General features: G+C 44.2%; 1 protein-coding gene across 9 annotated transcripts in view; it reads right to left on the bottom strand.

Moving 5' to 3' along the window:
- MAT2B (methionine adenosyltransferase 2 non-catalytic beta subunit) overlaps positions 1–14,697 on the bottom strand; it is a 137,972-nt gene that overhangs the window by 108,815 nt on the left and 14,460 nt on the right. Inside the window, exon 8 of one of the 9 annotated variants that reach the window (XM_084838621.1) lies at positions 8,099–12,842. The exons of the other annotated variants lie outside the window; for them this stretch is intronic. The gene's annotated coding sequence lies outside the window, so the exon portion shown is untranslated. Of the gene's footprint in view, positions 1–8,098; positions 12,843–14,697 lie in introns of those variants that run through there. 9 annotated transcript variants of the gene reach the window in all.

Here is a 14,697-nt window from a genome sequence, read left to right as displayed (position 1 = left end):
TCAGAACCACTGTCTATTACCTTTGAGAAATCATGGAGGATGGGTGAAGTGCCACATGACTGGAGGAGGGCTAATGTCCCTATCTTCAAAAAGGGTAAAAAGGAGGAACCTGGGAACTACAGATCAGTCAGTCTGACATCAATCCCTGGGAAAATTCTGGAGCAGATTATAAAGCAATCCATCTGTAAGCACCTTGAAAACAAGGCAGTGATTACTCGAAGCCAACATGGATTTGTCAAGAACAAATCCTGCCAGATGAATCTGATCTCATTTTTTGATCAAGTAACGTCCCTTGTGGACTGTGGGAATGCTATGGACATAATATACCTCAACTTCAGCAAAGCTTTTGACAAACTGGCTGTCAAGGGCTCCTTGGAGGCCTCTCTCAATCTAATCCAGTAGCCAAGTCCAGACACAGACAAAGGGATTGCTTTCAAAGCTTTATTCTTCTTTTACAACTTAACAACTATACCGTTTGCAGCTAGATCTGAGCAGCACAGTACCTATGCCCTAAGTTGGAACAGTTGGTCCCCGTTTGAAAGGGAATTACTGGCAGACCCCTGAACTTAAGGACTAGGGAGAGTCCCTCCCCTTTTCCCTTGGATCCTCTGGGCGCAGCCGTTGTTTGCGCGCCATCCGGGCACTACGCCTCCTTTCCGCGCCCTCCATCTGGCGCCGCTCTCTGCGTCAGCATCGCACATCCACCAAGTCTGCTATCTACGCTCGGTCACTCCCTGGACTGCTTTCTAAGCTAGGAATGCTGGTGGGAGGAATCTCCGTCAGCTGGCCCTGGGAAAGAGGAGCGCGCTCCTCTCCCAGGAGCGACTGCTCTTCCTCAGAATCAGAACTACTCTGGGACTCCATGGGCTCAGTGTCCACCCTGACATCGCCCCATAATATCCTGATGAGCAAACTAGCTGAAAGTGGGCTAGATGAAACAACTATCAGGTGGATCCACAGCTGGCTAAAACTGGGGAGAGGTAATGAGCAGAGTACCACAGGGCTCAGGCCTGGGCCCAGTGCTCTTCAACATTTTTATTTTTATTAATGACTTGGAGGAGGAGGTGCAGGGAATGCTGACCAAATTTGCAGATGACACAAAATTGGGCGGGATAGGTAATACTTTCGAAGACAGAAACAAAATTCAAAGTGATCTTGATAGGCTGGAGCACTGGGCAGAAAACAACAGAATGCAATTTAATTGGAATAAATGCCAAGTTCTGCACCTAGGAAAAAGAAACCAAATGCACAGTTACAAGGTGGGGGATACTTGCCTCAACAACATTACAAGCAAGAAGGATCTTGGAACTGTTGTAGATCACAAGCTGAAGATGAGCCAACAATGTGATGTGGCTGCAAAAAAGGGAAATGCTCTTTTGGGCTGCATTAATAGAAGCATAGCTTCCAAATCATGTAAAGTACTAGTTCCCCTCCACTCAGCACTGGTTAGGCCTCATCTGGAGTACTGTGTCCAGTTCTGGGTGCCACACTTTAAGAAGGATGCAGACAAACTGGAGAGGGTTCAGAGGAGAGCAACAAAGATGATCAGGGGACTGGAAACAAAGCCCTATGAGGAGAGACTGAAAGAAATGGGCATGTTTAGCCTTGAGAAGAGAAGACTGGGGGGAGATATGATAGCACTCTTCAAGTACTTGAAAGGTCATCACAGAGAGGAAGGCCAGGATCTCTCCTCAATCGTCCCAGAATGCAGGACACGTAATAATGGGCTCAAGTTACAGGAAGCCAGATTCCAGCTGAACATCAGGAGAAATTTCCTGACTGTTAGAGCAATATGACAATGGAACCAACTACGTAGGGAGGTGGTGGGTCCTTCCACACTAGAGGCATTCAAGACGAGGCTGGACAGCCATCTGTCAGGGATGCTCTGACTTGGATTCCTGCATTGAGCAGGGGGTTGGACTCGATGGCCTTGTAGGCCCCTTCCAACCCTACTATTCTATGATTCTATGATTCTAAACATGCATTATATTAGAAGAATTGGTAGCAAATATGTGAACATTAGGGGAAAAATGCATGTAATAGGAGAAATGTGCACAAAAATTCTTATGAATTGTCACACAGACTTTTTTTAAAATTCTCAAAATTCAGGAGAAATTGAACTCAAGACTGGATAAATTTTCAGATTTTGAAATGACCTGAACTTAAGATTGGAAAAATGGAAAGAAACTTAAATTGATTAATTCGTCCATCCCTTGTCTCTGCTAAAGTGTCTGTCCATCAGCTTCAGAAGAAGAATGCAAGTGAGCTCTGCTGAATGTGTGCCAAATAGATTCATACCTGGATTCCCAGATGTGTGACTTCCTAGAGACTCTCCACCAGAAAGAAAAAGTTGATTAAGAAGCTGCAAGACCAGCCTGAAGTGGATGCATGTTAACAAGGCAAACTGAGCAAACTGAGCAACTGAGACCAAGTCCCAGTTCCTTGCAGCCTTGGCTGACTGTGTTGCTTTAATTCTGTTGTCATGGACCTGGACCCTGAATCCTCACATCCTTAGAGGATCCTGACCCCTTGGCCTCTGAGGAGGCTCCAGAGTTAAGAGCGCAGGAAAAGGATTCAGTCACGGAAAGGCAGTAATAAGCCTACTCCTGACAAAGCCCTTCCTGGACCCAGAGGAAGTTGACAACTATAGGCCGGTGGCTAACATTCCCTTCCTGGGCAAGGTGCTTGAGAAGGTGGTTACAGGACATCTCCAGGCACTCTTGAATGAAATGGATTCTCTAGATCCATTTCAAGAGGGCTTCAGGCCTGGTTTTTGAATGGAAACTGCCTTGGTCACCCTGTGGGATGACCTTTGCTGGGAGAGGGACAGGGGGAGAGTGACTCTGCAGATTCTCTTGGACCTCTCAGCGGCTTTCGATACCATCAACCATGGTATCCCTCTGGATAGGTTGTCAGGGTTGGGAGTTGGAGGCACTGCACTACAGTGGTTCCGCTCCTACTTGGATGGCCGATTCCAGAAGGTGGTGTGGGGGATTATTGCTCTGTGCCATGGCAATTGTGGGGTTCCACAGGGCTCTATTTTATCCCCTATGCTGTTTAACATCTACATGAAACTGCTGGGGGAGATTATCTGGAGGGGTGGGCTGAGGTGCCATCCATATGCAGATGACACCCAGCTCTACCTCTCTTTTTCATCAAACCCAGGTGAGGCAGTGGCTGTTCTGAATCGGTGCCTGGGCATGGTAATGGATGGGATGAGGGCCAATAAACTGAAGCTCAATCCAGACAAGATGGAGGCACTGTTAGTGGGTGGTTCATGTGCCCAGCTAGGTGATGTTCAATTTGTTCTGGAGGGAGTTGCACTCCCCCTAAAGGATCAGGTTCATAGTTTGGGGGTGCTCTTGAACTTAGAACTGTCACTTGAGGCACAGGTGGTCTCGGTGGCACTGAGCACCTTTTATCAGCTTAGGCTGATATACCGACTACGCCCTTATCTGGACAGAGATAGCCTAGCTACAGTTATCCATGCTCTGATAACCTCTCATTTGGATAACTGCAGTGTGTTTTACATGGGGCTGCCTTTGGAAATGGTCCAGAAACTTCAGCTGATCCAAAATAGGGCAGCAAGATTTTTAACAGGGACTGGCCAATGAGATCACTTTACACCAGTACTTTTCCAGCTGCCCTGGCCTCCAGTCCATGTCCGAGCCCAATTCAAAGTGCTGGTATTAACATTCAAAAGCCCTAAACAGCTTGGGGGCAGGTTATCTGAAGGATCACCTCCTCCCACATGTACCTGCCTGGACCATAAGATCATCTCCAGGGGTTTACCAAAGAAAGTGAGGTGGGTGGCTACCAGAAAGAGGGCTGTTTCTGCTGTAGCACCTCGGCTGTGGAATGAGCTCCCTAAAGAGGTTCACCTGGCACCCACATTGTACTCCTTTTGGCACCAGGTGAAGACCTCCACCCTCTCACACACATTTTAGCACTCTAGTCTTTTAGCTCTGCTGTTTAAAATCTGTATTTTAAATCTCTGTATTGCTGCTAGGTTTTATTGTGTTTGTACTTTTATATTGTAACTTTCATATTTCATATTGTTTTATGATGTACTTTGTGGTTTTAATTTTTGTGAACCACCCAGAGAACTTCAGCTATTGGGCGGTATAGAAATGAAATAAATAAATAAAAGTATCACAAGGCTTTCACCTCCCCAGAACTTACTTCCCCAGAAAAATTCCAGGGGTCAGCCCCCTTGCAACCAGAAAAGGTTGCCTTGCCATCTTCAGACTGATGTCTCTGACCATGAGGACACTCACATGCCATAGCCAATCCCACTTCGTCGCAGCTTAAGACTACTAAAATAGGCCAGGCCTCTTTAAGATACAAGGCCTCAGTATGAAGGCAGGGCCAACCAGCCTAAATCCAGCAACACTTCTATTTAAACCTCAGTCTTGCTCTGATCCTTGTTGGAGCAACATGCAGACAATTGTGTCTGGCTTCCAGCCCCACTCAGAGCTTTCTGTGGTACTGATTTCTTTCTGCCTTGCTTCCTGAGAAACTTGACCCAACCTGATCCCTGCCTGAGCTCTGATACTTAGGCAAACCCTGCAACTGAAGCTATATCAGAATGTATCATCAGAACTCACAGCCTGAAATGGTACATAAGTGCATTTTAAGAGCTGGTGGCCCCTCTGGTTGTTCCAGTTCCAACCGATACATGAGGTGCTCCTTTGCACCTTGCCAGGTTACACACGCTTGGCAATACCCAAAGAACATGGAGCTGACCAGCGTACTGGAGTTGTATATTGCAAGAGGGGGCAGTATTTGCTCCCCTGTACCCACTGTATGTGTTCATGCAGGGATAGAAATCATGTGCATCCTATCCAGAGATTGCACAGGCCATGTCTTCTTACTTAAGTAGTCCAATCAATTTAAACAAGAAATTTACAAGGTCAGGTTCTGAAAGAACCAAGGATGTTAGGAACAGCCGTATGCCATGTCTAGATCCAGAACCTTTAAACATTGATTTATCTGGAGTTTAGGGGCTTCACAAATCACTCAAGTGCCTTCACCTTTTATCTGAGAAGTAAAAGCATCCAAGAGCTTCCAAGCACTTACTTTAATAGGAAAGGATTTTTTAAAGTGTCACTACTATGGTCTGGATCTAGAATAATCCCTTACTGGTAATGAAAATATACTGGGTTGGATCCAGAAATGGAAGGACTCCTTCAATTCACTGGACTGAGATCCAGTGGAGGTCCAAGTGCAGGAGGAGGCAGCTCCTGGCTCGCTGTGGCAGCCCCCAGAACCACCTCCTATACTACTCCAGAGCATCTCCCAACACTCTGGAGCAGCTTTTCAGGGGGCACAGTTGAAAGGAGAAAACAGCAAAAAAAAAATTGGCTGACCCCACACATTCATCCAGTGGAGCATCCCATGGGCAGAATTCTTTCTCCTCTGTATCAGGGTTAACAGATCCATATCTGATCTAATCTCTCTCTCCACCCCACCCCACTTCCACTTCCTGAGAATCCACACTGATCATTTCTGAAGGGTATCAGTCTAATTCTTTTTTGCATCCCGTCCAGAGCTAAAATGAGTTTTATTGTATAGGAAGGCTCCTCAAGTTTTCCTTCGCTATGTTGCTTGTGTTGACATACCTCCCTAAACAACTGGTAGGTCTGTTTGTACATTAGATATTTGTCAGGGATCCAAATGATCCAGCCTGATTGGCAGCATTGTCCTCAGCCCCTGTGGAAGTTTATAACACAGGTTTCTGCTCCCCAAAAGAGCTGGCAGCAAAGAATATGTCATGGCTCAAGACCATGACTACAACTCCTAGCATTCTTGACCATTAGCAATGCTGGAGGGGATTGATAGGAATTGAAATCCAAAAGAGGGTCCCAGCTTTGCTCATGGTCACTTTTTTAAAAAGGTAGCTTCTAAACGGTGTATTTGTGGAATGTTTTGTTGGCATACTGTGCATTGATTTGTTCACTGCAGGCTTTGGTTCAGATTAACTGACAGAACTGACCAACTTGCCATCATTTCTCTATAACTGTTTGTTAAAGGCAGTGACAACAATGATGTTCGCAGTAACTAAAAACAAATCCATAACAGCTAACAAAGGGATTGAAGGCACCTCCTTGATGGTTGAAAAATCAAGAAACATAGAGTTAGAAAGGGATCCAGAGACCATCAAGTGAAATAACCTTCATGATGTCCTATCTGGAAACTATGCCTTGTGAAAACAGTTGAGCTTCTTGTTTTACTGTGTTGGAATATTTTTTGTTCTGTTTTTTAACCATTTAAATTGGTCATGCTGGGTCTACAAGAACATACTTTAGAAAAATCAGTAAATACATCTTGACCTCTCACAACTACAGTATGTTGCGAGCAACTCATACCATCTTTCTACCTGCTCGTGCCACTACAAACTCTCACTAACACAAATAAATTGTTACAAACATATTTGTACTACCTCTTGTCTTTACACAAAAGCAAAAAGGTAGTGCAACCAAAGTCGTGACAACTTGTGTGTGTGCATGACTTTCTAACTGGAAGCACATATAGCAGATGGCACAAACTGGCCACAACATATTGTCATTGCCTTAACCCCCACCCCCCACCCCCAGTCAATAATACAAGTTCTTCAGCCTCCTTCAGTTCAACAATTACAGACTAAGCAAGCTGTTTGCCCACTGTTCCCAAGTGAGCTGTAAGCTGCCCTTTGATCAGTTTCACATATTGCACTAGCTGAATGTGGCATTTAACATCACATTGCTTAGTTCTAATCGCTTGTTGACTCTGGTATAATGATAAAGCTTTTTAACATCTCACTTGTTCTTGCTTCTAGAATGTGACCTCCTTCAGTCAGACTAATGAATAATGGACGACTGTTCAGGGTTTAAGCAAGATCAGCACCATCCATCTTTATCCTTCCCCTTGACTTCCCACTGGCTTTCCACAGCTTAGATGTTTACATGAATAACTGCATGTATTCCTTGGGCTATATCTTCCATCTTTGCTCACATCTTTCATATAGGTGCTGAAGATCCCTCAGACTTGTTTGCTTATGCTTATTAATAACTACAAGTATCCTGGGTTGTATGTATGTTGTGATTCTGTGCAAGTGAAAAGGCACAGAATGCAGCATGAAGTTCAGAATTCAGCTTCCCAAGTATCTCAGTTCTTTCTCTTGCATTTAAAAAGATACTTTCTATTGCCTTTGCTGTTGCAAGGATACACCTGAAAGTGGGTAAGCAAGTGGGTGTTTTTGTTTTGTAAGCTACTTTGAACACACCAAAAGCAGCATGTAAGTGCTAGAAAGAAAGAAAAAACAAAGCAAGAACAAAAGCTAGTGGGGGTGCAGAGTAAAATTTGTTATGACCATATCACACCAGGTTGTGTCCACCAGGTGCAGCTCATTTTCCTGTCCTTATAACATGCCAAAGATATTATGTAAGACAATGCTTACGCAAATTATGCTTAACTTGCATAATCAATAAGGTCATACAATCCAGCTTTTCTTGGTGGAGTAATACATACATATCTGTCTTCACATAGTCACATACGCATCTTGGCAAGGATCAAGGTAAGTCAAGATGCTTGTTGATGTTCTTTTTTTGGCACTCACTTATTTTGGTGTACTTTGATGCAATTATATAACCCCTCCCTCTGTCCTGCCCACAATTCAGTAGCCTCGCAAAGGGTTTTCCCTCACTTGCCTGAGTGCTTTTCCCACCACAAAAATACTGAGGACCACTTGGTGACTTGCCTCACAACTCATGCGCTAGGAGCATATAATATATATTTACTCCAATACAACAAATAAAAGAGAACATTAGAATAGCAACAAGAGCATGAACTACTTTGGGGTGGAGCCCCCTCCCATTTTTATTCGTTTTTTTTGCACATTCACAAACCTTGGAGGTTTCCTCAAGCCTGCTGACATTCCGCTGTGGTGCCATTTGAGCTACAGAAGGACACTCAGTTATTGAAATTACTATTAATCTCTCTCTCTCTCTCTCTCTCAGTGGTGTTGAACTTCAGGCCCACTGGCCAAATCCAGTCCTCCCGTGTTCCCCAGATGGCCAGGACCTTTCCCCTAACCCCACCCTCTTCCCCCTGACCAGTGGTGTCCTAGATTTTGCATTGTTTTTCCCCCACGTTCTAAAATGTTGAAATGTCTCTCCTAAGGCTGTTACCAGCAATAAGAGATTTAAGCTAAAATATATTGGTACTTTTGGCCTGCCCCTTTTGCCCCGCCCACCCCTGGAAAGCAGCCCCCAAGAACTTCTCCAAAATTGAATCCAGCCCTTGGGCTGAAAGAGGTCTCCCACCCCTGGTGTATATGATCATGATGAAGAACAATTCCATAGCGCCCAAATATCCCAGAGTCTCCTGTTTTTCTTTTCAGTCAGTGAGCACTTGTAGCATCTCAGGTGATACCACAGCAGCTTAGGTCCTCTGACCTCCCGCATAATAGGTCAGCCAACCTGGCACAGGCTTAAGAGTGCAACCCTTCACTGCAATATGCAGCTTTAAAACCAAGGCAGCATAAGGATATCGGCCTGCTCTTTTGTAGTGCAGTTAAGACACTTGTTTCAGCTGAGTTTACCTGGGGAGAGAAGCCAGTGACCAGGCTATTTCTCTGCTTCTGGCTCTTAACAAACTCATGGTCAGCTCACTGAGACTTTCCTGAACAGTGAGCCACTTCTTAATCTAGTGATTCTTCTAACCTCTATGAATAAATAACTCTGTGATTTCAGCCAGCAACCAAGAAGCAGGTTTCAGCTATCTCTAATGCTTCCAACACTCCCTTTTGCTCCCCGTGGTTGGTTTAGTTAGAAGGGGATAAGCTACCCTTGGGGATATCTCTCTCTAGGAAGCAGAATCACATTCTAAACATCCCATATACAGTCTAAAACAGATTACATCAGTTCTTCTACAGGCAGCTTACCACGGCCTATCCCAACAGTTATTTTGCATTACTTCCCAGTATACAAATGGAGCCCTTCTGAAGCTGGATTACATGCAGTAACAGGGCTTCTTCCTCTAGGCCGGGGGTCCCCAACCCCCGGGCCGCGGACCGGTACCGGTCCCAGTCCGTGGCCTGTTGGGAACCGGGCCGCAATAGAGTTGTGCGAAACCCCGTTACCTTGGGTCCGCGGGGGGGGAGTGATCCGTCCCTCCCTCCCCCAGAATCCTCGCCGGCCCCGGCTGGCTCCACTCCGCGGCAAGTCTGCAGAGCTGCCAGCCGCCTCCGGCCACTGGTGGACTTACAGCCGCTGAGACGCAAATGGCGTCCGCTACGTGGACGCCATTTGCGTCCCTGTTCTTCAAGTAATAGGCTATGTAAATCTTTATGTAGCCTATTACTGCAAAGAACAGGGACAAAAATGGCATCCGCTATGCAGATGCTATTAGCATCCCAGCGGCAGGAAGTCCACCAGCGAAACCATCCCCCCCTGGTCCATGGAAAAATTGTCTTCCACAAGACTGGTCCCTGGTGCTAAAAATGTTGGGGACTGCTGCTCTAGGCTACTAATTCAGATTGTGTCTTTCCTCAAATGTCTACAATTCCCCCTCTCATGCTGGTCTATTCCATCTACCAACACTGATTTTATATATAATCTCCATTCCAATTGTACTTGAAAAACTTAAACAAACTCAGAAAGCTCAAGTATTCTCCAAGGATATTATCCCACTTTCATTCAAGCCGAATCTTAGAAGTCTTTTACAGGAGCAATTGACCATGTTGCCAGTTTAGAGTCGTGCTACTAAGCAGGAAACTCTGGCACTCATGGCCTGCTACTAACCTCAAATGACAGTCTGTTACTATTGAATGACCCTGATTTATATCTCTACGCTTTCTCCCCTTTGGCCATCCAGACACCATTTGCTATCATTACAAGCTCCAAGTTGCCATGTGGCCTATAACTAGAAGGTTGTGGTACCACAAGAGGTTAATTAGGTATCCAGCTGTCATTCTTTCCATCCTCTCACTGCATCTCATGAGATCACAAAAACAACAGTGTGAATGGAGAACAGGCAAAGAAATCAGACAGGTGGGTTCCTTACTTGAGGCACTGGGTTGACTCGTGGCTTTTCATAAATTAGATTTTCTTCAGAGCCAACAGCAGCCAACTATTTCCAGGGAGGAAAAACCTGTTCTGCAGCAATGAAGTACTCCAGTTAACCTCTTCAGTAGAAATTCCTCTTAAGATTTTGCATGCCGTGCTAATTATCTGTCGTGCTTTGAACCCATGAAATATTAGTATTCATTAAAATTTAAGGCTTAAGTTTGAAATCTCATCAATATGGTATCTCATGCTTGAGACTCAAGCTAAATCCTAAAAGTAGAGAATTTATCACTAGCACAGCAACTCTACAAAATTCCTATTGGATGGTAAAGTGCTTTTGTGCTTCAGTGCTTTCTAAAACGGTCAAGAAATTTCCTCGAGTGATTTGCTTCTGAACAAGTGGATTTGTTTTATTGAACTCACAGGAATCCAACTTTCTGGGAAATTGCCGAGAATGATTCTTGCACAGCTTGGAGCTGATCAGTTCAAGAAGCTTCCATCTTTTTCTTGGTATTTTTGCAGTTTATCAACTATCAGCTGTGAAGTTATTGGAAGAGATTCACATTGCTTAGCTTAAGTCAAAACTTCCACTGCAATGTGGTTTGTTCAAACTGAGCACTTTTCAAGCTAAGCAACAAAGCACAGAGCACATACAATGGACTTTGAAGGCCAAAACCCAAGGCCACAGACGCTCTCCCTTTTAGTATGAAAAGAGCTGATTTGAAAAATAGGGATTTGTAATTCAGAATGTTATGAACACCACTAAGGTAAACCACTATTGAGGTGATAGAACAGCCTCCCTAGAGATGACTGCTTTGTACCCACATTACTATTTAGGTGCCAATTGAAGATTTTATGGCTGTATTCCCCTGGGCTTTCTGTTCGATGTGAGATTTTGGTTGATTAAACCTAAATATGGAGGCTAGGCTAGAATCTTTCTCAGTGAGTGCTAAGCTATAGCTGCACTGTTACATTGCAGTCACTGCCTCTCTTCGGGGAGAGAGGCAGTAAAGAGCACATTACCAGCCTGCAGAACATCTGTCATCGCCCAGTAGCTCATCTGAAGTCCAGCTGCTGCCCCTGGCTCCTGCCATAAAGAGATGAAAAAGGGCCTGGCCTGGGGGAGGAGGAAGATAAGCTACCCCAGAACAATGCCAACCCAAACTTATAGTGTCATGTTATTTTATGGAAGCCATATTAGGGATCCTTCTAGATAATCTAATAAATAGAAAATCAAATAAATTAAATGAACTTGGTGTTTAGATTGATCACTGCTTATATCAGGAGAGGGCAACCACTTTTGGTCTGGCAGCTGGATTACCCCTCTGGACCAAGCTGGCAGGCCGGATGGTGTCAAGGGGCAGGGCTCACCGCTGAAGCCCATCCCCTCTCATAACATTATCCTCCCCTGCCCACTTAAAAAAAAATCTTTGTGCAGAGGGATGGAGCTCCATGCCCCAGTCTGCATGGAGAAAGGGACTCAGCTGGGGCTTGCAGGAGCTGATTTTTGCTAGCCTCAGGCTGCTCCTTTCTGGGGTGTGAGCTTCCCAACTGGGGCGTGAGAGGTGTGGAAAGTGGTGCAGGGGAATCCCCAGCTTATCTCTGATTGGTGATAAGGGATTCCCCTTGGTGCTGGCCACACTTGGGGGTGGGGCTTATGGAGGTGCTTAACCCTTTGTGGGCTGGATTTGGCCCCATTAGGCACACGAGTCAGAGGTTGCCCTCCTCTGGTTCATATCAATGGTGAAACCGAAATTGAAGTACAGGTAAAATCTCTTGGGCTTTCTTTATAAGACGCGATGATCAAGATGAAATCAATGTATTGGAGTAGAGAAGCTTGGGGACACACAGTGAGGAAGTATTTTTCCAAGTCTGCCATGAATATGTTGCCACATGGTACAGTCATTTGGATACTTACAGCAATTGTATTGATTTGACAAGCTATCCCCAAACTTCAAGTCACTGTATTTCCACCGAATACAGGAAACATACTATCCCATAATCTGTGTACTCTATGTAGGTTTTAAAGTATCAAGAGACGTTAGAGAAAAAGAAACTTCAGACTTTTAAAATATTCCTTGAAAGGACCATCCATATTAGATAGATGCCATTAATTCAAAATTGTTCTGTTCTTGAAGGAGATTAAAATACCTTTGAATTAATGTATATATTTTCAAGGAAATGTGTTTAGATTTCTATAAAAAATGTTTCACCCTACATCTTTGAGATGTTGTGAGTTTTTAATCTATTTGACATATCAAGATGTGATATTTTTATGCCAAGATTTCTTATTAAAAAACACACAATCCAAAATGAGAAGCTATACTATGAAAATCAAAGCATCAGTCTTCTGTAACAGAATAAAGCCAGGCTAGACAGAGAACAGGCAGTGGCAACTGTTAAATAGATATCAATAATATTTTCATAAAGAAAAGCTCTGACAAGTTAATTTGACCACACTGTAAGAAGAATTCACAAGGGAGACATGGGTAGAAAGGATTACTTCGTATTACAAAATAGCTGACATCCATGTTCATGTGAGGAAGAAGGCGCAAGGGAGACAGGAGCAGGCAAAGGGAACATCAGGGCTTGCTCCAGTTGGACCCCTCCTCCTTTGAGAGATGAGAGGGGGGAGCAGGGCAGTCCTGCTAACAGTCTATTTAACTTTTTTTCCTCTTCCCTCCCCATCACCTTTTCCTTGTGTGTCATGTCTTTTCTTTCCTTTCTGTTTAAGAGTGTAAGCTTGAGGGCAGGGAGTGTCTTCTTTTTTCATTGATTGTAAGCCTCTCTGGGAGCCTTTTTTGGGTGAGCAGAAGGATAAAAATACTGTAAATAAATATCTAAACAAACTGCATCATGAAGACCAAGGGGCTATCAAAACAAGTCCAGGATAAAGTTCTGGAGAAGTACCAATCAGGGCTGGATTATAAACAAATATCCTAAACGATGAACATCCCCTGGAACACCATTAAATCCATTATTCCAAAATGGAAATATGGCACAAACACGACTCTGCCTAGACAATGCTGTCCACCAAAATTCAGTGACTGGGTAAGGGGGGCATTAGTCAAAGAAGCAACCAAGAAGCCAATGGTAACTCTGAAGATGCTGGAGAGATCCACAGCTGAGATGGGAGAAACTGTCCATGGGACAATTATGACCTGGATGCTCCACAAATTTGGGCTTTATGGAAGAGTGGCGAGAAGAAATTCATTGCTGAAAAAAAAAACGTATCAAATCCTGTTTGGCTTCTGCTGAAAGGCACGTGGAAGACATGGCAAACATGTGGAAAAGGGTTCTCTGGTCTGCTGAGACCAAAACTGAACTTTTTGGCCTTACCACAAAATGCTGTGCTCATCGCCCTGAAAACACCATCCCTATGGTGAAGCACAGTGGTGGTAGCATCATGTTGTGGGGATGGTTTTTATCAGCAGGAACTGGGAAACTGGTCAGGATTGAGGGCAAGATGTATGGAGCCAAATACAGGGCAATTCTAGAGGAAAACCTTATTCAGTCTGCAAGGGACCTAGGACTGGTGCAGAGGTTCACTTTCCAGCAGGACAATGATCCTAAACACACAGCCAAAGTCACATTGGAGTGGTGTAAAAATAAGAACCTGAATATCTTAGAGTGGTCCAAAGGCCAGATCTCAGTCCAATTGAGAATCTGTGGCAAGACTTGGAAAATTGTTGTTCACCAACAGTCCCCACCTAACCTGACAGAGCTTGAGCAATTTTGCCAAGAAGAATGGGCGAAAATTGCAGGATCCAGATGCGCAGAGCTGGTAGAGCCTTGCCACAAAAGACTCACAGCTGTAATTGCCGCCAAAGGTGCCTCAACCAAGTATTGACTCAGGGGTGTGAATACTTATGCAACCAACAAATGCAAGTTTAATTTTTGTGCCACAACAAACATATTTTGCACCTTTGAAGTGTTAAGTATGTTGTGTAAATCAAATGGTAAAAATGCCAGTTAAATCCCTTTAATTTCAGGTTGTAACACAACCAAATGTGGAGAAGTCAAAGGGGGGGTGAATACTTATGCAAGGCACTGTATAGGTTAAACTATAAGAGTAAAGCATCCTCCAAGGCTACAAATATTTCAATTAAGAAGGGCATACCGCATCAATTCATACATGGATGCACTTCCACTGAAGGATTAGCATGCAAGCCATGTGTGACAATCTCACATGTGTGAATTTCACTGGTCACCAACTGCAACTTCCTACTGCAGGTATCCACTAAGACTTTGAAAGATGGGAAGGTGCATTTCATTCTTGGGCAAAGGAGGCACTTGTATTAGATGCTTGTGTAACTATGTAGTAGTAGCAGCAGCAGCTTGTGTAACTATGTCCATATTTCCAAAAACTCTTTAATACAGTGCTAGTGTTTCAGATTCTATTTCTGGCTCCAATGCCTGAAACCAAGGTTTAGCTCCTAATTATTAGTGTATTTTCCAATGCTCTTAATAATTGTTAAATGATTACTGCAGGGCTCACTCCAAGAGGCAGTCTGGTTGGGCTTTTGCCAGGGCCCCACGCCCAGCAAATGTTCCACTAGCCAAACAGAACTACCATTCTCACTTAGGAAAGAGCATTAAATCATAGGGCTGTGCACTGCTTCGGACCAAAGCCCGAATAACAAGGCAAAGC

Source organism: Heloderma suspectum, chromosome 2 (assembly GCF_057233095.1).
Source record: "Heloderma suspectum isolate Gila_16-S chromosome 2, 16-S_ref, whole genome shotgun sequence".
Lineage (NCBI taxonomy): Eukaryota > Metazoa > Chordata > Lepidosauria > Squamata > Helodermatidae > Heloderma > Heloderma suspectum.
This window is presented reverse-complemented; position numbering and strand designations above follow the sequence as displayed.